The sequence below is a fragment of the Heteronotia binoei genome, chromosome 8 (genome assembly GCF_032191835.1).
Source record: "Heteronotia binoei isolate CCM8104 ecotype False Entrance Well chromosome 8, APGP_CSIRO_Hbin_v1, whole genome shotgun sequence".
Classification (NCBI taxonomy): Eukaryota; Metazoa; Chordata; class Lepidosauria; order Squamata; family Gekkonidae; genus Heteronotia; species Heteronotia binoei.
Window position 1 is genome coordinate 108295124 of NC_083230.1, and position 23684 is coordinate 108318807.

Below are 23684 nucleotides of genomic sequence, written 5' to 3' on the forward strand. Positions count from 1 at the left end.
TCCAGTGGAACAGATCTCTGTTGCCTGGAGAACAGTTGTAATTTTGAGAAAACTACAGGTGCCACCTGGAGGTTGGCAACTCTACTTGCAGTATATAGACTCCATACTGAATTTTTTAAAAAAAACTTAACTGTGATATATGGACTAACAACTAAGTAAAAACTTAAATTAATCAATTTAAATTAAAGATACTAACAAATGAAGATCCTGTGAATTTAGGGGGAGGTATTTGTGAGTTTCCTGCATTGTGCAGGGGGTTGGATTAGATGACCCTTCCAACTCTATAATTCTATGAATTAAAATTAATCTTTGTATCTTTAAGGCAATGGAATTGTATAACCAGCTGCCTGTAATCACGAGGAACATTCTCTTGAGAAGGACTAGTTGTTAGAGCTTTTTTTGCCATCAATGGAAGAAAAGGCTTTGTTCCTGCTTAAAAAAAGACGAATGGCACGTTCTTAATATAAATTATATTTTCCTTCATGAGGACTCATTGCTTGTAATTTTGGAGAGCATTATGCCAGCTATTGAACAGAAGGTTTGGAACCTCATAAAGAAAAATGACTGGCTAGTTCCCTATAAAAAAGTGAATGGCAACAATGGGTGGTTTCTTCATGAAGTCTCAGTGCTTGTGGAGAGTGTTTAGCCAGCAATGAAACAGAAGGTTTTGTACTTGCTTATTAAAAGAAACTGGCTTGCTTCTTATCACAGCCCAACAAAAGGACGATACTAAGACTTCTGAGGAAGTGGGAACATAAAACAAGTCTACAACTAGTTACTCGTTGAACGATCTCTGTTGAAAATGCTTTGAAGGATAATTGTGAAATGTATAAGTAGTTTTATTAAAAAGATATAGGCGCCCATAAAGAATGAACTCTGTTGAAAATGCTGTATTACAATACAAGAATGAACTCGATTGAAAATGTAATATAACTTTGTGGTGGTTATTGTTAATTCTTGGTGTGAATGATAGCTGTCAAATGGATAAGTAGTTTTATTAAAAAGATATAGCAGCTAGGGTCGCCAAGTCCTTGAACTGGACCTGGCAACCCTAAACTTTTTTTTAAAAAATAGTTTATTTAATACATAAAGGATTTTACAGAAAAAAACCAAAGAAATAAGAGGGGTTCAGGAGCACAGCAAAAAGACGAAATCAATATAAGTGGTAATCCAATACAAAGGGTGCATAGGGAAAATAAACCCTAAACATTACACTATTAATTAATGAATGTAAGAGACAAGTTTGTATGATTAATTAGCAGCCTTCTGGGACATACCAAAAGTTGGAAGAGGAGGAGGAAAAGTGGAGATAAGAAACAAAGAGAAGCAAAGACTGACTGTTGCTATTTCTTTCCTCCCTATACTGTGTCTTAAACTGTGTCCCAAGGCCTGGAAACAAAGAACAACTTATTTGTAAAAAAAGGTAAAGGTGGTTCCCTGTGCAAGCACCAGTCGTTTCCAACTCTGGGGTGACATCACATCACGACGTTTTCACGGCAGACTTTTTATGGGGTGCTTTGCCATTGCCTTCCCCAGTCATCTACACTTTCCCCCCAGCAAGCTGGATACTCATTTTACCGACCTCAGAAGGATGGAAGGCTGAGTCAACCTGGAGCCGGCTACCTGAACCCAGCTTCCGCTGGGATAAAACTCAGGTCATGAGCAGAGCTTAGGACTGCAGTACTGCAGCTTTACCACTCTGCACCACAAGGCTGCTCTAACTTATTTGTATTGTGGGATAAAAACTCAAAAGTTAGAGGCAAAGGTCCTGATCTTTTAACCATGGGGATGAAAAGAGCTTATCCATTTGAAGAGGAAAGCTCGGCTCCTCTGAGCAAGCAAACTAAGATTGAGCACTTTTTTGCTCCTCTTAAGCATCCAAATAGATTTGTCTCCCTCAGGATCAAACTGCTTGCAAGATTGCGTTCACCTTTTCAAATGCTTCCAGAGCGATTCATGACCTCCAGCATTGATACAGTGATTCATGATCTGCGTTTGCCATCCCTGTTGCGCCAGCATGGTAGATCAGAGGAATTTAGCCTTCTAGCAGCTCAGATACATTTAATAGCAGAGAGGCTACATAAAATTTATTTTAAAAATTGACATTATAACCAGCACAAAGTGTCCCCTTCTGCACAAACAGAAATTCAAGAAAAAGATGGCGGTAGCTGCTTGTACTAAGTCAAACTTGTATCCAGTTTGGTGTAGTGGTTAAATGTGCAGACTCTTATCTGGAAGTACTACGTTTGATTTCCCACTCCTCCACTTACAGCTGCTGAAATGGCCTTGGGTTAGCCATAGCTCTGGTAGGAGTTGTCCTTGAAGGGGCAGCTGCTATGAGAGCCTTCTCAGCCCCACCTACCTCAGAGGGTGTCTGTTGTGGGAGGAGAAGATATAGGAGATTGTAAGCTGCTCTGAATCAGAGAGAAAGGTGGGGTATAAATCTGCAGTCTTCTTCTTCCCTCACTTGTGTTTCTGCTTATACAAAATCTTGTGCAACCAATTTCTGGGCACTATAATACATAGGGAGGAAAGCAATGGGTGATGCACAAAATCTCATGCAAGCAGAAATGTGCTAAGTCTGTTTCCACCTCTGCTTGTGCACTGCCGGATCCATGCCTGTGAATCTGCACCAAGAGTGGCTATCTGGCCCTGCCACCATACAGAACACTGTCCTAAGTGGCTGTCAAACAAGTTAGAAAGATGCTCAATTCTAATGGCAAAAAGTCACCGTTGCCATGAATTATATGGGGTGCTCCCTACATTTTTCTATGTTCACCAGTTAAAAGGAGCAGCGTTTGGAGTCTGCATGCTGCTTTTGTGTCCACAGAGCTGGCAGTTTTTGCCACCACATTGGACAGCTGACGGGTAACCGAACACTTTTGCATGCCCAGAATCATGAGACATGGTGCTGCGGCACATGGTAGGTTTGTTGGGCAAGCAGCGGAGAAGTGGAACTGCATGTCTTTGTTCTAGACCAGTGCTTTCAGTTGCACGCACGCCACAGGAGCTGAGTACCAACGCAAAAGACGATGCCAACACAACACATTTGGAAACCCATTTGGAATGCTGAATTAAAAAGCGAGCTTTTAAATTTGAAGATGTCCCTTGCAGTTTATGATCAAACTGCAATTCAAGGAGATGAGCTTGTATTTATTCCCAGTGCTCCAGCTCAGGCATGTTCACCTTTGGACACTGGCCTAATCTGAGTCACCTGCAGACCAAATGCAGCCCTGGCACTCCCTTTCTGTTCTTTTCTTCCCTTTTTGGTCAACTCAGTAGGAAAAGGTCTTCACTGATCTGATTTCGTTTGATCCTTGTAACCATCCTGCCAGCCAAGTTAAGTGGGGAGATTCTGTCTCACCTACAGCTAGGTAGTGGATCCTGCTGAGGACCAGAAAGATGAACTTGAGTTGTCTGTGTACAAGTCGAACTCTCTTCCCGCTCTGGCACATCACGGGCATAAAAACCATAAGAACCTCAGAACAGCCCTGCTGGACCAGATCAAGGGGTCGATCTAGTCTGAAGATTCTGTTGCCAGTAGCAACCATCCCGATGTCTCTGAAAGCTCAAGAGAAAAAATGAAGTCCTTGGACAGCTGACACTCCAAGCAACTTCTGGATTTATGCAAGTGCATCCCAACTTACATTTCTCTAACTAAACCGAAAGAGTAGCACTGTCTCCATGCGCCCCTGAGCTGGATACAATGACATGGCATGCTTCTCTGTCAAATCAGATCTTCCATTTCTTCTGTCGGCCCCTTTAATATGGTATGCAGCCCAGGCAATGAAAACAGCATGCCCTGCCCTTCCGCTGGATGCACTGAATCATCCCTTGAGTGCAGCGGTTCTCTCGCTAATCGTTTCGCACACTGCTCACCTTGGAGTCACGTCCCTCTTCACTGCACAGCGTCTGCTCGGATTTCCCACCATCTGCGCCGGAGGAGCAGGAAGAGTTGCGGCTTCTGCGTCGCAAACGGAAATCGCTAAAACCCAGTCTCTGTCTCTCTCTTTCTATGTGTGTATGCCTTCTGGCAACCCCTATTGGGGCAGGGAGGACAGTCAGAGAAGTGGTTTGATATAGCCTGCCTCTGCCTCCAGCTCTTGGTATTCCATGGAGGTTTTCCCATCCATGCACTTGCCAGGGTTGGCCATGCTTAGCTTCCAAGAGCTCACAAGATTGGGCTTGCCTGGGCTACCCAAGTCAAGGCAGCTCAGTGGTTCACATTAAGGTGCAAGGTATCCTTCAATCAACCCTGTGGGGTAAATTTGGCTGAGAGTGTGATCTGCCCAAACCAGCTTCCAGGGCAAAATGGGGACTTGAACCTCGGTCTCAAAGATTCTAGTCTGGCATTCCAACCTCTATGCCATGCTTGGCTGCCTTTCCTCTCATCTATACACCTCAAGATGTATGGATCAATGGAAGACCAGATGATCTAGCCCTCTTGTTTGTGTGTTCGTCATTGAATGAATGGAATCTGAAAAAGCGGTTGAGACAAATGGAATTCTGGGATTACAATTTAATACTCCCAGGGCTGACCCTGCCACTAGGCAAACTAGGTGGTTGCCTAGGGTGCCGGTCTTCTGGGGGTGCCAAATTGGGTGCTCCCCTCATGTGACTCGGTGATGTTATCAGTGCAGGTAAGAGTTGATATAAGGAGTTGATTTCTTTGCTGCTCAATGTGGCTAAGTGTGCTATTGCATTACACTGGAGACAGAATTCAGTTCCTTCACTGGTGGCCTGGTTAAGCAAATGCTGGGAGTATTTTGTTTTGGACAAATTTACATATAATTCAGAAGGGAGGCATACTTCACATCAAAGGTCAACTATTTTAGCTGTGGTCCCTTTTTCTGGATTACTTTTCTTGTGGAAATTTTGGTTCAACTGCACATAATATACTGGTCTGGCATTAATTTGTTTTTAATTTGATTTTGCACTGGTTGTCCTTGTGGTTCATTTGGATGTTTATTGGTGACTAGCTGACTTTGTTGGACCGTAATTTTGATTATTATTTTGACTATGATCCTGAATGTTAATCTGTTTATTGAAATAAACTTGCTTTTATATTTAAAAAACCATCAGTGCAGGGGTAGGTGCCAGGCATTAGCCTTACCTAGGGTGCCGGACAGTCTAGAACCGCCTCCGAATACCTCCCCCAGTCAAATTTGATATCTGTTCAATCCAGACACTTGCTTTAAATTAGGGTTGCCAATCCCCAGGTGGGGGCAGGGGATCCCCCGGTTTGGAGACCCTCCCCCCCTTCAGGGTCATCAGAAAGCGGGGGGAGGGGAGGGAAATGTCTGCTGGGAACTCTGTTATTCCCTATGGAGATTTATTCCCATAGAAAATCATGGAGAATTGATCCGCAGGTATCTGGGGCTCTGGGGGGGGCTGTTTTTTGGGATAGAGGCACCCAATTTTCAGTATAGCATCTAGTGCCTCTCCCCAAAATAGCCCCCAAGTTTCAAAAAGATTGGACCAGGGGGTTCAATTCTATGAGCCCCAGAAGAAGGTGCCCCTATCCTTCATTATTTCCTATGGAAGGAATTGGAAAGGTTTGCTGTCCCTTTAAATGTGATGGCCAGAACTCCCTTTGGAGTTCAATTATGCTTGTCACAGCCTTGATTTTGGCTCCACCCCCAATGTCTCCTGGCTCCACCCCCAAAGTCCCCAGATATTTCTTGAATTGGACTTGGCAACCCTACTTTAAATATGGGTATGGGGAGAAGAAGAGGAAGAAATTGCTTTTATACCTTGCTTTTCTCTATCTTCAGGAGTCTCAAGGAGGCTTAAAATCACCTTTCCCATCCTCTCCCCACAACAGGCACCTTGTGAGGTAGGTGAGGCTGAGAGAGTTCAGAGGGAACCGTGACTGGCCCAAGGTCACCCAGCAGGCTTCATGTGGAGGAGGAGTAGGGAATCAAACCTGGTTCTCCAGTTTAGAATCTGCTGCTCTTAACCACTACACTACTTTGGCTCTGGTGTGTGTGCGTAATGGTAGAAACAGCCACTGACTTGGCACCCATCTCTTCAGGGCCAGGAACTGAATTAGGGGACTGAACATAAAAATGAATATCCCAGCCCCAAGACTTTCCCTTTCCCACCCTGTGTGTGTGTGTTAAGTGGGGTTGTGATGCTCTGTATTCTTGGTGCTGGGGGTGGAGGTAATAGGGGGAGGGCTTCTAGAGTTCTAAGCCCACTGGTGGACCTCTTGATGACACTTTTTTTTTGGGGGGGAGCACTGTGTGACACAGAGTGTTGGACTAGATGGGCCATTGGCCTGATCCAACATGGCTTCTTCTATGTTCTTAGGTGAAGAAGGTATTGGATTTATATCCTGCCCTCCACTCCGAATTTCAGAGTCTCAGAGCGGCTCACAATCGCCTTTATTTTCCTCCCCCACAACAGACAACCTGTGAGGTGAATGGGGCTGAGAGGACTCTCACAGCAGCTGCCCTTTCAAGGACAACCTCTGCCAGAGCTATAGCTGACCCAAGGCCATTCCAGCAGGTGCATGTGAAGGAGTAGGGAATCAAACCCGGTTCTCCCAGATAAGAGCCCGCACACTTAACCACTACACCAAAGTGGCCATCAAGTCACTTCTGACTTAGGTGACCCTATGAATGAATGACCTCCAGAATGTTCTCTCGTTGTCCTTGCTCGGATCTTGCAAACTGAGGGACATAGCTGGTTTGCTTGAGTCAATCCATCTCACATTGGGCCTGCCTCTCTTCCTGCTGCCTTCAACTTTCCCACTGAGCATTACTTTTCTTGGGAGAACAGACCATCTTCCTGATAAAGTATTGCATAAGAAAATGATACCTCCTATATCAGGCATAACTTATCTTACCTAGTATAGTTTGAAGGGAGTTGCCATGGATTCCATGGTTTCTGTTACTCAGCTCGAATTAATATAGTGTTAGAAAAAACCAGCTTGGCTCAGAAGCCAGTAGTTGTTGATTTGATTTACACGGTAAGAGTATGTAATTTTGCCAGCCCTTGTTTCTACCCTACAATTTATTGTTCTCCTGTGTTCCTTGTGTGATTTGGATGGCTTCGCCACAGTGTAATGCTACGTGGTCCTTTTGTCATTAAACGAAGCCATGCAACAGGCGTCCAAACCTTTCCGAACGTGTTAGAGGATTTTATCCTCAACCGGGGGATGACATGAACAACTCCATTATAGAACTGTGGTTTCCTGAACCGTGTTGTAAATAAGGCAAAATGACAGCGCTTGTCACACATCAGATAACTGATTTCACAGAAACAAAAGTTCTTTAGCTTGAGTTATTCCAGTGTTTTAAAGAAGCAGCAGTGTTCAGAGCTGCCTGTCCAAAATACATGTAATACGTAGGCGTTTCTGAACAGAGTGAAGGTCTTTGAAAAATGGGGATGAGCTTGAACTGACTCGCAAACTAAAGTTTGTCATGAATTTTGGCTGGTTCAGTTTGAAAATCAAGAGCCCCATGGTGCAGACTGGTAAAGCTGCAGTACTAAGCTCTGCTCATGACCTGAGTTCGATCTCGGCGGAAGCTGGGTTCAGATAGCCGGCTCAAGGTTGACTCAGCCTTCCATCCTTCCGAGGTTGGTAAAATGAGTACCCAGCTTGCTGGGGGGAAAGTGTAGATGACTGGGGAAGGCAATGGCAAACCACCCTGGAAAAAATCTGCCGTGAAAACGTGAAAACAACGTCGCCCCAGAGTCGGAAATGACTGGTGCTTGCACAGGGGACTACCTTTACCTTTTACATAGTTTGAAAAGCAATGTTCATGAACTGAAGAGCTGCTGTGGACCTCCACAAATTTTGGTGCAGTTTGTGGCAGTTCTTTCTGCTCCATGTTTTCTGCTCCTTGCCGTTCAGCTGTTTGGTTAAAAAGTCCTGATGGTATCTCTCAGGGGAAAAAAAAAATATGTATCCCAGTAGAAGGGAAGTAGGGCATTCTGTGATTTCTAGCAGTGTTATAATAAAATACCTCTAATATAATTTTCTTGAGTTTTCAGGGCTGTAGACCACTGGTGTCTTAACTGGCCTGATAAATAATAGAGCATTTATAGAATGCAATAGCTATGAGAAAATAGAAAATTACGTACTCATTATTTCTTTTACTTGCAGTGGCCCACTAGGTCTCTCGTGCACCATTAACTGTGAAACTTAGTATGCCATTAGAGTTAAATTGGTTTTATCAGTTATGATTTCAGGAGTTAGTCCAAGGTGCTGTTTTCCCATTGTTCACAGGCATTCCATTCTCCAATAACCTTGACCTGAGGTCCAAACTAAGGTCACTGTTCTGAGTCCACCAGAGCCTTTTTTTAATAGAAAAAGCCCAGCAGGAACTCATTTGCATATTAGGCCATACCCCCTGGAGCCAAGCCAGCCAGAACTGCATTCCTGTGTGTTCCTGACAAGAAAAAGAAAAAGCCCTGGAGTCCACTAATCCTGGATCCAGTTGCCTAATCCCAGCACACCAATCAACAGCTGACCCATACAATCTGTACTGCACCCAGGGCTTTTTTTTGTAGCAGGAACACCTTTGCATATTAGGCCACACACCCCTGATGTAGCCAATCTTCCTGGCGCTTACAGTAGGCCCTGTACTAAGAGTCCTGTAAGCTCTTGGAGGATTGGCTACATCAGGGGTGTGTGGCCTGATATACAAAGGAGTTCCAGCTACAGAAAAAGCCCTGACTGCACCAAAGGGGTCAGTTATAGCGTTGCCGGCTGGGAGTTGGGAAATACCTGGAGATTTTGGGGGTGGAGCCTGCAGAGGATGGGGTTTGGAGAGTGGCGGGACCAGGGCTTTTCTTGTAGCAGGAACTCCTTGGCATATTAGGCTACAACCCCTGATGTAGCCAATCGTCCAATAGCTTACAGGGCTCTTCTTACAGGGCCTACTGTAAGCTCTTGGAGGACTGGCTACATCAGGGGTGTGTGGGCTAATATGCAAAGGAGTTCCGGCTACAAAAAAGCCCTGGGTGGGACCTTAGCAGGGTATAATGCCATAGAGGAAATCCTCCCAAGCAGCCATTTTCTCCAAAGGAACTGATTTTAGTCATCTGGAGATTATTTGTCATAGTGGGAGATCTCCAGATGCCACCTGGAAGCTGGGTACCCTTGTTGCATACATAATTTGCAAAAACATCAGGTTGAAGGAATTGCTGGTAAAATGTGTGTGCACTACCATGCCACAAGTGTAGTGCATGGGTCCAAAATACAGTTCCTAGAAGGAGCCCCCTGGAATCGTAATGATTGAGTCATCACAACAGTTCTACAACCAGGGCTTTTTTAAAGCAGGAACGCAGTTCCGGCTGGCTTGGCATCAGGGGGTGTGGCCTAACATGCAAATGAGTTTCTGCTCATTTCTCTCTAAAAAAAATCCTGTGTGAACTAATGGTGACATCAGGAGGTGTGGCCTAATATACAAATGAGTTCCTGCTGGGCTTTTTCTACATAAAAAGCCCCGCAACCAACATATCACTGCCCCTGGGCATCTGAGGAAAGGTAAAAGTGGCCATTCCACCCCAGTCGCAGTCTTCCTGATGGCACCAGCTGAACCAAGGTTGACTGATTATTGCCCTTATTAAAAAGGGATTCTTATTAAAAGGGAATTGGACAGATTCATGGAGGACAGGTCTATAAGCAGCTACTAGCGAAGGTGAATGAGGGGGACCTCCATGTTCAGAGGCAGTAAACCTCTGAATCTCAGAGTCAGGAGGCAACATCAGAGAAAGGCCTCAGTCTCTTTGCCCTGCTGTTGGTCCTCTCCATTAGTACACTACCCAGGGCTTTTTTCTTGTTGAGCAGGAATGCACAGGAATGCTGCAATTCCAACTGGCTTGGCGTCAAGGAGTGTGGCCTAATATGCAAATGAGTTCCTGCTGGACTTTTTCTACAAAAAAGTCCTTTGTGAAACAATGGTGACATAAGGGAGTGTGGCCTAATATGCAAATGAGTTCCTGCTGGGCTTTTTCTATAAAAAGCCCTGACATTACCAATTGCCCCACTGGTCTGATCCAGCAGGGGTCTCACTATGTTATTGTCCATTAGTATACTACCAATTGTCCAAACTGCTGATCAACCTTGTCTCCTGCCTATCTCTCTTTGTCCCTTCATACACATGAGTAGTTTGATCCCAACTGAAGGAACCAATAAAACCACGCAGAACAAAATGTTACTGTTTACCGACACCATGGTACGTGAGCTCCCTTGATTAGTTATTCAAATAGTGCTCTGGGAAACCTCAAAGGCATGACACAATGAGAAGGCCATCAATATATGACAAATAGGATTGCTGACCTCCAAATGGGAACTGAAGATCTCCCAGAATTATAACTGATCTCCAGACAACAGGGATCAGTTCCCTTGGAGAAAATGGCTCCCTTGGAGGGTGGATAGTATAGCATTATATCCCTCTGAAGTCTCTTCCCTCCCCCGCCCCAACCTCACCACTCCCAGGCTTCACCCACAAATCTCCAGAAATGTCCCAGTCTGGAGTTAGCAACCCAACCACCACTGGCCCACTAGAAGATTTCCCTCTAAGTTAAATGACCGGTCAATCCCTACCCCAAAGGCATAGAAACACAGAGCTGGAAGGTACCACAAGGGTCATTTAGTCTACCCCCTGCACAATGCAGGAAATTCACAGCTACCTCCTTTCCCAATTCTCCAGTTACTCCTGTTCTATTCTCAGAAGGCAAAAAAACCCTCCAGGATCTCTGGGCCAATCTGACCTGAGGTAAAATTCCTTCCAGACCCCAGATTGGCGCTACCCTGGGCATATAAGAAAGAGCCACGAGAGGAAAGTTCTGGCTCATCCCTTTCTGCCTTCCCTTTCACAATCTGACTAAATTCACAGAATCAGAGCCATAATGTGTATCATTCCCTTGGTGGTTTTGGCCCTATTGATGGGCCTCCTGATGGCACCTGAGTTTTGGCAGCTGTGTAATACAGAGTGTTGGACTGGATGGGCCATTGGCCTGATCCAACATAGATTATTTTATGTTCTTATAGATGGAACACTATTTCTGGGCAGTGATGCTCTGTATTCTTGATGCTTGGGGGACAACAGTAGGAGAGCTTCTGAAATTCTGGCCCTGCTGCTGGACCTCCTGATGGCACCTGAGTTTTGGCCACTGTGGGTGACATAGAGCATTGCACTGTTCTTATAGATGAAACACTATGTCTGGGGCAGTGATGCTCTGTATACTTGTTGCTTGGGGGGACAACAGAGAGCCAGTTTGGTGTAGTGGTTAATTGTGCTGATTCTTATCTGGGAGAACCGGGTTTGATTCCCCACTCCTCCACTTGCAGATGCTGGAATGGCCTTGGGTTAGCCATAGCTCTCGCAGGAGTTGTCCTTGAAAGGGCAGCTGCTGTGAGAGCCCTCTCAGTCCCACCCACCTCACAAGGTGTCCATTGTGGGGGGAGAAAATATAGGAGATTGTAAGCTGCTCTGAGTCTCTGATTCAGAGAGAAGGGTGGGGTATAAATCTACAATCTTCTTCTTTAGGAGGGATTCTGGAGTTCTGGCCCTGCTGGTGGGTCTCCTGATGGCACCTGAGTTTTGGCCACTGTGTGTGACATAGAGCATTGCACTGTTCTTATAGATGGAACACTATGTCTGGGGCAATGTTCCCTCTAAGCTGCAAAATCTTGTGAGCAAAAATTCTGCTTTGTGAGCTACTGGCATTAAAGTTCTGAGCTGCTGCATAAATTACTGGGCTCTGGGGTCATCCTTCCTGAGCTAAGACAAAAATGTGTGAGCTGAAGGCGAAAAATCTGTGAGCTAGTTCATGCTAACTCAACTTAGAGGGAACACTGGTCTGGGGTAATAATGATCTGTATTCTTGGTGCTTGGGGGACAACCGTAGGAGGGCTTCTGAAATTCTGGCCCTGGTGATGGACTTCCTGATGGCACCTTGGTTTTGGCCACTGTGTGACACAGAGAGTGTTGGACTGGATGAGCCATTGGCCTGATTCCACATGGCTTCTCTTATGCTCTTACATTTTAGACCTTGTTATCAACTACTGAGGAGGAACAGCAGCACTCCCAACACTGTTAGGATCTCCAGTCCAATCCAGCAAGGCTCTTCTTATGTCACATTCTTAAGGCCAAAGCCATTTTCTGCTTCAAAGGTTCCAGTAGCTGGCAAGGCAAGATTAATTTAAATATCATGTCATTAAGTTTGAGAAAATGTCTGAATTGCTTCTTCCGACAGCAAATTCTTCTCCGCAGTTTGCAAGCATGCCTCGGATGGAGGTAGGCGGAAGGTTAGCTTTCTCACAGCACACCCTTATTGATTGCGTTAACCTTGGAAATGCTGTGCCTGTTTTCCAGATGAGACCCTGTTCTGCATAGCGGGTCTTCTGAGGCCGACTGTGCGTGGTGGGACCGCAGGCAGAGATTACTCACCGTAAAAGGAGCGGGGGAATTAACGTCACGCTTTGCATCTCCAGGTCCACCGGAATGGGGGTTTCAATTTGGTCGCCTTGGCTTTCTCAGTGGCACTCCGTGCTTGTAACAATGCCTCATTTACATTTTGTTTCATTTTGCTACAATGCTGTTTATCTAAAGGTCTCCGGGGGCTCCTAGGAAGCTGGAAAACAAAATGTGGTGATGCAGAATTTGGGGAGGGGAGGGAATCAGCCAGCTGTCTAATGCACTGAAAAGCAACCTGGATGGCCTTTGGAAATATCGATGGTCCCATCGCCTTTCTTCATAAAGGCTGTGCCCAGTTCTGGGGCTGAGTCAGGAAATGTTCAGGTAAACAGCTTGCAGATGCCAGAACCCGAAGTTGCAAGTGAGACAGAAGATATGTAGACATTCTTTGCAGATAAGGCATTTTGATATAGGACAGCAGAATCGTCCAAAGAGAGAGCCTGCTGGTTCTAACGTGGAAGCATCGAGATTTTTAAAAAGCAAACATACATACAAACATACCAGTTTGGTGCAGTGGTTAAGTGTGCGGACTCTTAACAAGAAGAACCAGGTTTGATTCCCCACTCCTCCACTTTGCAGCTGCTGGAATGGCCTCGGGTCAGCCATAGCTCTGGTAGAGTTGTCCTTGAAAGGGCAGCTTCTGTGAGAGCGCTCTCAGCCCTACCCACATCACAAGGTGTCTCTTGTGGGGAAGGAAGATAAAGAAGATTGTAAGCTGCTCTGAGACTCTGAGATTCAGAATGGAAAGCGGGGTATAAATCCGATATCAATATCATCATCATCATCTTCTTCTTCTTTTTCTTCTACTTCTTCTTCCTAGAGCTCCTACATTTTCCCCAAAAAGCAAAATGTGGAAGTGAATTTGTCAGTTCAGATTTGCTGCAGATTTAAACTGCAGGTTTTTATGCTGGATACAAACCAAATAATATCAAATCAATCACTAGAGATAGTAAAACACATGGGGAGCAGATACCCCTCCCCACAATGAGACAGGAACTTACAGGTTAGGAAAATGAGAATGCAAAAAAGCCCTTGGTGTGATTTATGAGACTTTCAAAACCAGAGTTTCATCTTCTTGGGAGAAGTGAAGGGTTCTGTATAACCTGCATGGCATCAAAACCAGAGATGATAGACACTCCAATTGAATTTACTGGACTGAATGCAAAGAGAAAAGACTCAACATCATTACCCTTTTAGCATATTGTCATATGCACTAACAAATAGTCTCTTCAAAGTACAGTCATTTCCTACTTACAATTTCCTTTTTGCAAATAGAAAACCACTTGGAGCATAACTGTTCCAGAACAATCACAAAATGACCCAGAACAGTGTATATTTTTTGGCTTGGGAATTCTGGAATGCACATGTGTAAGCCTGTACTAGAAAAAGGGGGTTTGGTCTTAGGGCTGATTAGTAGACAGCAGATACTTAGATGGACCTTGGGCCAGACCACACTAGTTGATAGCTGATTTGTACATATACTTGTGCTAATGTGTATGTTTAGTGAAGGCACATGGGGGCATGCTTCTGAAAGAGCCACTGTGACAATGAGAGGTAGTATAAAGTGGGACTGGGCTAGATGAAGGGCAGATGCAGGGCTTTTTTCGCAGCACGAACTCCTTTGCATATCTGGCCACACACCCTGAATGTAGCCAATCCTCAAAGAGCTTCAGGGCTCTTAGTACAGGGCTTACTGTAAGCTCCAGAGTTGGCTACATGGGGGTGTGGCCTAATATGCAAAGGAGTTCCTGCTACAAAAAAAGCCCTGGGCAGATGGATTCCAAAGCACTGAAGGTAGTGCTCTCTGAAGGGCAAAGCTTGTTTTACAAGCTTGGGATCCAACAAGGACAGAAAAGCCTGAGCTGAAATTGCTAGCTGGGAAAGGGTTGCTAAGTCCAATTCAAGAATTATCTGGGGACTTTGAAGGTGGAGCCAGGAGACTTTGTGGGTGAAGTCAGGAGACATTGAGATTGGAGCCAGAAGCAAGGTAGTGACAAACATAACTGAACTCCAAAGGGAGTTCTGGCCATCAAATTTAAAGGGACCACACACCTTTTAAATGCCTTCCCTCCATTGGAAAGCATGAAGGCTAGGGGCACCTTCTTTTTGGGGCTCATAGAATTGGACCCTCTGGTTCAATCCTTTTGAAACTTGGTGGGTGTTTTGAGGAGAGGCTCCAGATGCTGTGCTGCAAATTGGGTGCATCTACATCAAAAACATCCCCCCAGAGGCCCAGATACATGTGGATCAATGCTCCGTTATACCCAATGGGAATTGGTCTCCAGAGGGAATAATAAAGTGCCCAGCAGACATTTCCCTCTCCCTTCCCCCGCTTTCTGATGACCCTGAAGTGGGGGGAGGGCCTTCAAACCGGAGGATCCCCTGCCCCCACCTGGGGATTATTTACAACAGAGAGAGGTCACTGGTAAATGAATAAACACACAGCCACAAGTGGCTATAGTGATCAACAATATAGTAATACAATAATGTGTTAATGGTGAGAATGCAGAAATACATAGAGACATAGACAAAACTCTCAAAGAGGGCATTCATGGAAGATAGTAGAGCACCAAAGTACAGGGAGTCGACTTGTAGCTCCTGTTTCGACAAATCTTCAAGCAATGGAAAGCTCTACTCCACTTTCCTTCAAATCAAATAATCCATGAGCCACAATTCATACAGCTTCACAGTTAATCAGTATCAACAACCTCTTCCATATAACACTAAAGTAATCTCACAATATTTCGTCACAGGACATGAGTCTCAACCAACTTCAAACAGGCACCAGCTCAGAAATGGTTCCAGGCCAATTGGAAAATGGAGTGGAGCTTGTGGTTGTGTGTTTATTCACCCACCTGGGGATTGGCAACCCTAAACTGGGAAGAGCTGAAGAGCAAGATCTGTTGGCAGTTGAACTCTTTGACTTCACTGAGATCAGCACAGAGCTGTCTCATTTCGTTTTGCCAGGAGGAAGGGGGAACTGCACCTGGGGCAATAAGCTACAAGCAGTTAGGAAAGTTGTGATAAGCTACAGTCTGTATTACAGTCCCCAGGTGGAGCTGCCAATCCCCCAGGTTTTTTGTATTAGGAGAAGGAGGATGCAGCAATTTGCGTTGTGAGTGACAATTGAAATAGGCGTGGCCGAAAACAGTCTCTATTTTCTTCTCCAACAGATCTTAAAAGAAATTGAAGATTGCATCTTAAAGCATGTTTTGGAATACAGTGGACTTTTGTGGACTGGGACTTTAAGAATATGTTTGTATGGTTTGTGTATATGGAATGCGGAATTTATGAGCAATTGAATATATGGTGTTTGTTTGTGCTACCTGAACTCTGTTGTTTTTGGCACATCTATATCGGGTATCCTCTGTTCTTACCAAATCCCCAGGTGGGGACAGGGGATCCCATGGTTTGAAGGCCCTCCCCCTGCTTCAGGGTCATCAGAAAGCAGGGGGAGGGAGGGAAATGCCTGCTGGGAACTCCATTATTCCCTATGGAGACCAATTCCCAAAGGGTATAATGGAAAATTGATCTGTGGGTATCTGGGGCTCTAGGCTCCTGTTTTTTGAGGTAGAGGCACTAAATTTGCAGCATAGCATCCAATGCCTCTTCTCAACCCCCCCCCCCCCATGTTTCAAAAGGATTAGACAAGGGTGGGGGCACCAAATTCAGCCCCCCCTACAGTGCCTCCTCCTCCCCTCCCCCCGTGATGCCTCCTCCTCCCCGTCCCCGCTATGCATCCTCCTCCCTGCCCCCCCACGGTGCCTCCTCCCTCCATTTGTAGAAGTTTAAGGCTGAGGAAGGCGGTGTCATGAGCCCTGATGAGGAGGAGCTGGAAGGGTTAACAGACCTGGAAGAGTTGCCAGCCAGTTCCTCAGCTGAGCAAACAGCAGCTGGCCCATCAATCACTCTCCAGGCACCAGTCTCAGCTGTTGATGATCAATCTCCTCCGAGCTCTCCTCCTCCCATCTCAAGAGTTCAAAGCAGGCTCCGGAAAGAACGTTCAGAGCAAAGACATGAGGCATGCCAATGCTTCAGATCTCTCAGCCCTGAGTTCTAGCAGAGTCACTGCCACCCAGGAAGCAGGCTGATTGAGACTCCCATCTAGCTCCCACCCAGGACCTGGTAACCTTGCGGAAGCAACAAATCTATTCTCCGGCTTGCATCCACGCTCCTTCCTGATCCTGACCTGCTTGATTTCCTTGGCACCCTGACCTTGTGACTTTTGGACATTGATTTCTGATTCCAGTTTGTGATTCTGCATTGGTGACTTGGCTCCTGCTTGACTTCCTGGACTTTGACCTTGGACTGGCTTTGGACTCTTGCCTGCCTGCACCCTGAGAACGTGACAGGCGGCGGTGGGATTGGGAAGAAGCCAAGGGCAGCGCAACTTTTTCAGCTGGTCGCTCACACTGCTGTCATGGTTTCCCTGCCGATCACCTTTAAAGAGCCGGGGGTGGCGCTTCACCGCTGTCTTTCCTTGGCCTTAAACGTGTAGTAACAGAGGCAGGAGAAGGTGCCGCAGGGGCGGGAGGGGCGGCGAGGTTACATGTCGCTGCAGGGGGGTGGGACAGTGGGGCTGTGCGGCTCGGTTGCCAACACGTCGCGGACAGTACCAGTCCATGACCTGGGGGTTGAGGAACCCTGATTTAAAAGGCGTGCGATCCCTTTAAATGTGACAGCCAGAACCTCCTTTGGAGTTCACTTGTGCTTGCTGCAACCCTGTTCCTGGCTCCACCCCAAAGTATCCTGGCTCCACCCCCCAAATCCCCAGATATTTCTTGAATTGAACATGGCAATCCTAGGCTGCACTGATATCCTAAATACACTCCTGATGCCTGATATGATTAAGGTCCCTGAACCCACGACAACTGTTTGTTTTCCCTAGAGAGAAGGCTGCTTTTGAGCAAATGCTTTGTTCCTGAAACGCACATCTAATCTGGATGTCGTGTAGTATCATGTATTGTAAGTATCACATTTATTACCTTTTGAAAAATTGCATATGCCTATGGATTCTCCTTTTCAAAAGTCGCTCTTTAAGCTTCTTGGACTGTTATTGCTTAGACGTTGCTTTCTACAGGAGGAATCCAAGCCCATGCATCGTTTGGGGATTTGAGAAATTGTATCCACTTCTTCAAGTGCGTTCATTATAACCATCATAAATTGTTGTATTAACCAGTTGTAGATACTGAGATTTTATATCCATTTGCTGATATATGTGGAGCATTATTTGATGTATAAAGTATTTATAGTTCACATTGTTTAGCACAGGGGTGTCGAACTCATTTGTTATGAGGACTGGATCTGACATAAATGAGACCTTGTTGGGCCAGGCCATGTCGGGTCGGCCATGTGTATATCTATTTAGGTAGCAGAGATATAAACTTTATAAAGGACACAGACAAACACAATTAAAAGTATTTTTTTTAAAAAACACCTTAAAACATACTTAAAACATTAGCATTCATTGGTCTTAAAGGTGCTTTCTTTGTATTTCTCCCATGGTATTAAGGGAACTGAGCAAAGGAAGCTTGGGCTCTTTCCTTCCTTCCCCAGGGGACCAGGAGGGGGAGGAGCCTCAGCCAATAGAAGGAAGAGACATTTGGCTCAGTAGCTCTGCTGTGCGATCGAGAGAGCCTGGAAAAACAAACTTTGCCTCCCCCCCCTTCCTCCTCAAGGGAGGCGCCTCAGCCAATGGAGAAATAAAGGTTTTGCTCTGTAGCTTCTGTGCAATTGAGGAAGCCTCACAAAGCAAGCTGTGATGCAGAAGGAAGCAAGAGAGAGGGAGAAGGAAGCAGATGACAGCCAGTTGCTCGGGGGCCTGATAGGAGCTCTTCGAGGGCCTGATTTGGGCCCCCAACTGCATATTTGACACCCCTGGTTTAGCGTCTCAGAACACAGATTTTTGTATTTTACCTCAAGCTGAAAGCATTGGCATATCAGTTCATGGTTTGGTCTGTGGTTCAGCCACAAACCATGAATTGAAATCACAAAAATGCACTTCATGCCCGTTCTTGGCTATGATACTATTTTATATATTGGTTTTGATTTTGCAATCTGTGAGCTGCTTTGAGCATCTGGGAGAGTGCAGCTAATAAATTACCCTCTATAATAAATGCCTAAATATTTTCTGCTCTTCACGATAAACATTCTGCCCTTCATGAAAAAAAAATCAAGTGGTGGAGTTTAAATGGTGGTTCATGAACAGCAGGAAACAAGGAATTGAATGGCTCACAGCCATTTAAACCCCTTGCTTTCTGCTCTTCACAAAAAGCAACTGAGCCCTGCCATTCAGCTGTTTGCTTTAAATGGCTTGGGACCATTTAAACTCCTGCTTTCAGCTGTTTGTGAAAAGCAGTGGGGAGCAGAAAACAAGGGGTTTCCAAACAGCTAAACAGTGGGGACCACTGCTCAGTTGTTTGGTTTAAATGGCTTCAAGCCATTTAAATTTTGCTCACAAACTAATCTGAACTGGTTCAGTTCGTAAACTGGCATATCCGTTCATGGTTTGGTTTGTGGTTCAGTCACAAACCACAAACCAAACCACAAAAATTGGGTCATGCCCATCCCTGGTTATGAACTGTTCTCTACTTTTGTTCTGATTTTGTTATTTGTGAGCTGCTTTGAGTATCTGGGAGAGTGCAGCTAATAAAGTACTCTCCACAGTAAATAACCAAATTCTTCCAAATGTTTTGCAGAACGAATTCTGGTCTCTACAGTCATGTAAGAAATTAATTCATGATGTTGCACTGGGAGATATTTAATGTCTGCTAGCAAGAATGCAATGGTTCTAATTCTCATTTTATATTGGTTATTTTCTCCAAAGCTAAGTTCATTTGTATTCCAGTTTTTTAAAGCAATGCCACACATCTGCTACACAAGATTGCAATTGCCTTCAACTCTCTGATAGTCCCAATGAGTCACATTAAAAGTCCCTGGCATTTTATGAAGATGCTGGAGCATAACATGCCACTGGCTCTTTTAAAACAATTTTCCCATTGGGAAGTTATTACCTGTTCTCCAAATGTATTTAATACATCCAATGGAACAGTCAGTCCAAAATCTGGCTTGCAATCAGATCATTTAAACTTATTTTTCCTTACAATAATATTGTGTCAGAAGCCCTTGGCGGATGTTATATTGTCATTCTGTTCAGGTGTTGTGGAGACCACCGTCTATATTTTTTTGGGAGCGATTGACATATTATGTGAATAGGACAATGAGGGGATTTTCCACGTGGGTATGACTTCCATTAACACATTGCTCTGTTCACATGATATGGCCATTGTTCACATGACACCAGGAGTGGAATGCTAGCAGGAGCTCCTTTGCATATTAGGCCACACCCCCTGATGTAGCCAATCCTCCTGGAGCTTACAAGGCTCTTTTTTGTAAGCCCTTGGAGGATTGGCTACATCAGGGGTGTGTAGCCTAATATGCAGAGGAGCTCCTGCTAGAATTCCACCCCTGCATGACACTCCTGAAATTTATGGTTGGCTGGCTTTCACTTCTCAGGAATGGAACGCCATAGTAACTCTGGCAGATGCTAGAATCTTCTGTGTATGTGCAGTAAGTTGTTTCCCATAATCAGATGTGCATTTTGTTAAGAAAATGTATTTCCTTAATTGAGAACTGCCCCATTTCATCTTCTCCAAACACCCTGAAGGGTAACCCGTTTCCATTTGGCTTAATAGGGTTGCCAACCTCCAGATGGGAGCTGGCATTCTCCCAGAATTTCAACTGATCTCCAGATTACAGAAGTCAATTCCCCTGGAGGAAATGCCAGATTTGGATGGTGAACTCTGTGACATCACTTCCTTGCTGAACTCGCTCCCCTGTCCAGACTTTACCCAGAAATCTCCACAAACTTCCCAGCTTTGAATTGGTAACCATAGGTTTAGTTGAACCTGAACCATTGCTCTGTTATCAAAACTGACTTATTTTATCAAAAGTCATTGAAAGTGATAAACTTATTCAGAAGTAGAATTTGGATGGAACAAGATTAAATTTCCTGGTAGCCGAAAAGAATTTTCCTGCCTCCGGTCTCTAGCTAATTGACCTCCCTAAAATTCTGTCCCTGGGCAAATTGGGGACTCTTGAGTTATGACATAAAGGATGAATCAGGAATCTGCAGAAAGAAGGGATAATTGATAGAAATTAACACCTCCCCTTCCATTAGCAGCAAATTTAACATAAGAAGATAAGAGAAGCCATGTTAGATCAGGCCAATGGCCCCTCCAGTCCAACACTCTGGGTGCGATCAAACCGGGAATCTGGCACAGCAGTATCCTTGATTTGAAGAAGCTGATGCTCTTTGATGTGTGTCGTGGCAATCACACAGCCCCGCCCTGCTGCTGGGAGAGGCACAGGCTGCACACGCACAAGAGGAGTATTCAAACTGCTCCTGCGCATGTAGGGCCCATGCATCACACACCCTGGCCATTCAGAATGCTGGTAAACGCACCCTGCATGTGCTTTAGTGATTTGTTACCGGGAAGTTTCCGGTAGCTATTTAATCCGGTCCCAGCCCATCCTAAAACGAGGTAAGTATGGGTGGGATTCAGGGGGCAAATGTACAGATGTGTTCACACACATTAAATCTGGAGGGGAGTTGTCTATGTTGGGCCAGGTCTCTCATGTGATAGCACCCTGACACAGATTTTCTCCATACCAGGGCTTTTTTGGTAGCAGGAATCCCTTTGCATATTAGGCCACACCCCCTGATGGAGCCAGTCCTCTAAGAGCTTACAGGTTTCTCGATACAGGGCTTATTGTAAGCTCCAGGAGGATTGGCTACATCAGGGGTGTGTGGCCTAATATGAAAAGGAAGAAGAAGATGAAGAAGAAGATATTGGATTTATATCCCGCCCTCTACTCCGAATCTCAGAGTCTCAGAGCTGCTCACAATCTCCTTTACCTTCCTCCCCCACAACAGACACCCTGTGAGGTGGGTGGGGCTGGAGAGGGCTCTCACAGCAGCTGCCCTTTCAAGGACAACCTCTGCCAGAGCTATGGCTGACCCAAGGCCATGCCAGCAGGTGCAAGTGGAGGAGTGGGGAATCAAACCCAGTTCTCCCAGATAAGAGTCTGCACACTTAACCACTACACCAAACTAGCTCTCAAAGGAGCTCCTGCTACAAAAAAAGCCCTGCCCCTGACACATGCAAAGCAACAACCAAGTATACCTGAGCACATATTTATGTATTTATTTATTTGTATGCATGTATTTATTTTATTCAAGTTATATACCCTGCCCTTCCCACAAAGCATCTTCAGGGCAGGTTCCATCAGAAAATTAGACATTAAAACAATATTAAAATTTACAATATAAAAACACCTAAAATGCAGAACTTTAAAAAAAAAAAAAACTGCCTCAAAAGTCATGACCAAATCATGTGTGGCTCAGCTGAGACATAACACAATACTGTGGTTTATTTTAATGATACAAGTTTCCTGAATACCTCTCTCATGCTAAATAAGGTCTTTTGTAACAGCCAATCACTGCTTCACAAATTCCTTTTTTTTTTTTTTTGCTGCGGTGGTATCAGATGCATGATGGGGATTTTGTGCCTCCCAGACATCTGCTGGGATTCTACTGCTTGCACCTGTGGTGCTATGACAAAATAACAGAATCATAGAGTTGAAAGGGACCTCCAGGGTCAATTCACAGGATCTTCATTGCTGTCAGGTGGCCCTCTAGCCTCTGTTTAAAAACCTCCAAGGAAGGAGAGCCCACCACCTCCCGAGGAAGCCTGTTCCACTGAGGAACTGCTCTAACTGTCAGGAAGTTCTTCCTAATGTTGAGCCGAAAACTCTTCTGATTTCATTTCAACCCATTGGTTCTGGTCCTACCTTCTGGGGCCACAGAAAACCATTCCACACCATCCGCTATATCAGGGGCCCCCAACCACCAGTCCATGGACTGGTACCGGTCCGTGGCCTGTTGGCAACTGGGCCATGAGTTGTATAATTATTTAATTATATATTGCAATGTAGTAATAATAATAAGAAGAAGATGACGGCATTGGATTTATATCCTGCCCTCCACTCTGAATCTCAGTCTCAGAGCAGCTCACAAGCTCCTTTACCTTTCTCCCCCACAACAGACATCCTGTGAGGTGGGTGGAGCTGAAACAGCTCTCCCCAGAAGCTGCCCTTTCAAGGACAACTCTGCAAGAGCTATGGCTGACCCAAGGCCATTCCAGCAACTGCAAGTGGAGGAGTGGGGAATCAAACCCGGTTCTCCCAGATAAGAGTCTGCACACTTAACTACCACACCAAACTAATAGAAATAAAGTGCACAATTATATCAAACCCCACCCCTGGTCCATGGAAGAATTGTCTTCCACAAAACTGGTCCCTAGTGCCAAAAAGGTTGGCGACCACTGCTCTGTATGAAAGGAAGGAAAGGAAAGGTCCCCTGTGCAAGCACCAGTCATTTCCGACTCTGGGGTGACATCGCTTTCACAACGTTTTCACAGCGGACTTTTTACAGGGTGGTTTGCCATTGCCTTCCCCAGTCATCTACACTTTCCCCCCAGCAAGCTGGGTACTCATTTTACCGACCTTGGAAGTATTGAAGGCTGAGTCAACCTCGAGCCGGCTACCTGAAAACCCAGCTTCCACCGGGGATCGAACTCAGGTCGTGAGCAGAGCTTAGGACTGCAGTACTGCAGCTTTAACACTCTGCGCCACAGGGCTCTATATGACAGCCCTTCAAATAGATGGTGATCATCTTCAGCTCCATTCCCGCCCCCCCTCCATGTCATTTTTTCTGTTCACTGAGTGCCCTCTGGGGTGTCTATTGGGGTCTCTGAGAACATTGAAAACTACAATAGTCTGAATACGTGCACTGCACATTTTGGAAATTAAAACCCGAACAATGGAAGAGGGCTAACGCCACCACTTAGACCAGGTCATTCTCAACTCCCAAATCCAGATGAGGTGAATTTCAGAAGTGTCCCTCTTTTCTTCCTTTCGCTAGCAGAACTCCTGTTCCCTGCTCAGAAAGGCACCATTTTCAGCTGTAATCCAAGCCAAACAAGTAATATAAAAACACTAAAGTAATATAAAAACACTAAATATAAAAACACGACAAATCCCCTTAAGCTATTTTTTCAGCTTTATTACTGTTAATATTATGGCAGGGTGGAAGGAAGAATGAAGTCAAAAACACAAAACACTCATTTTTCACTTTCCTGTGATTGAAGCAAAATCGTCTGCCTATAAGGCGAAATTACTGTCTTA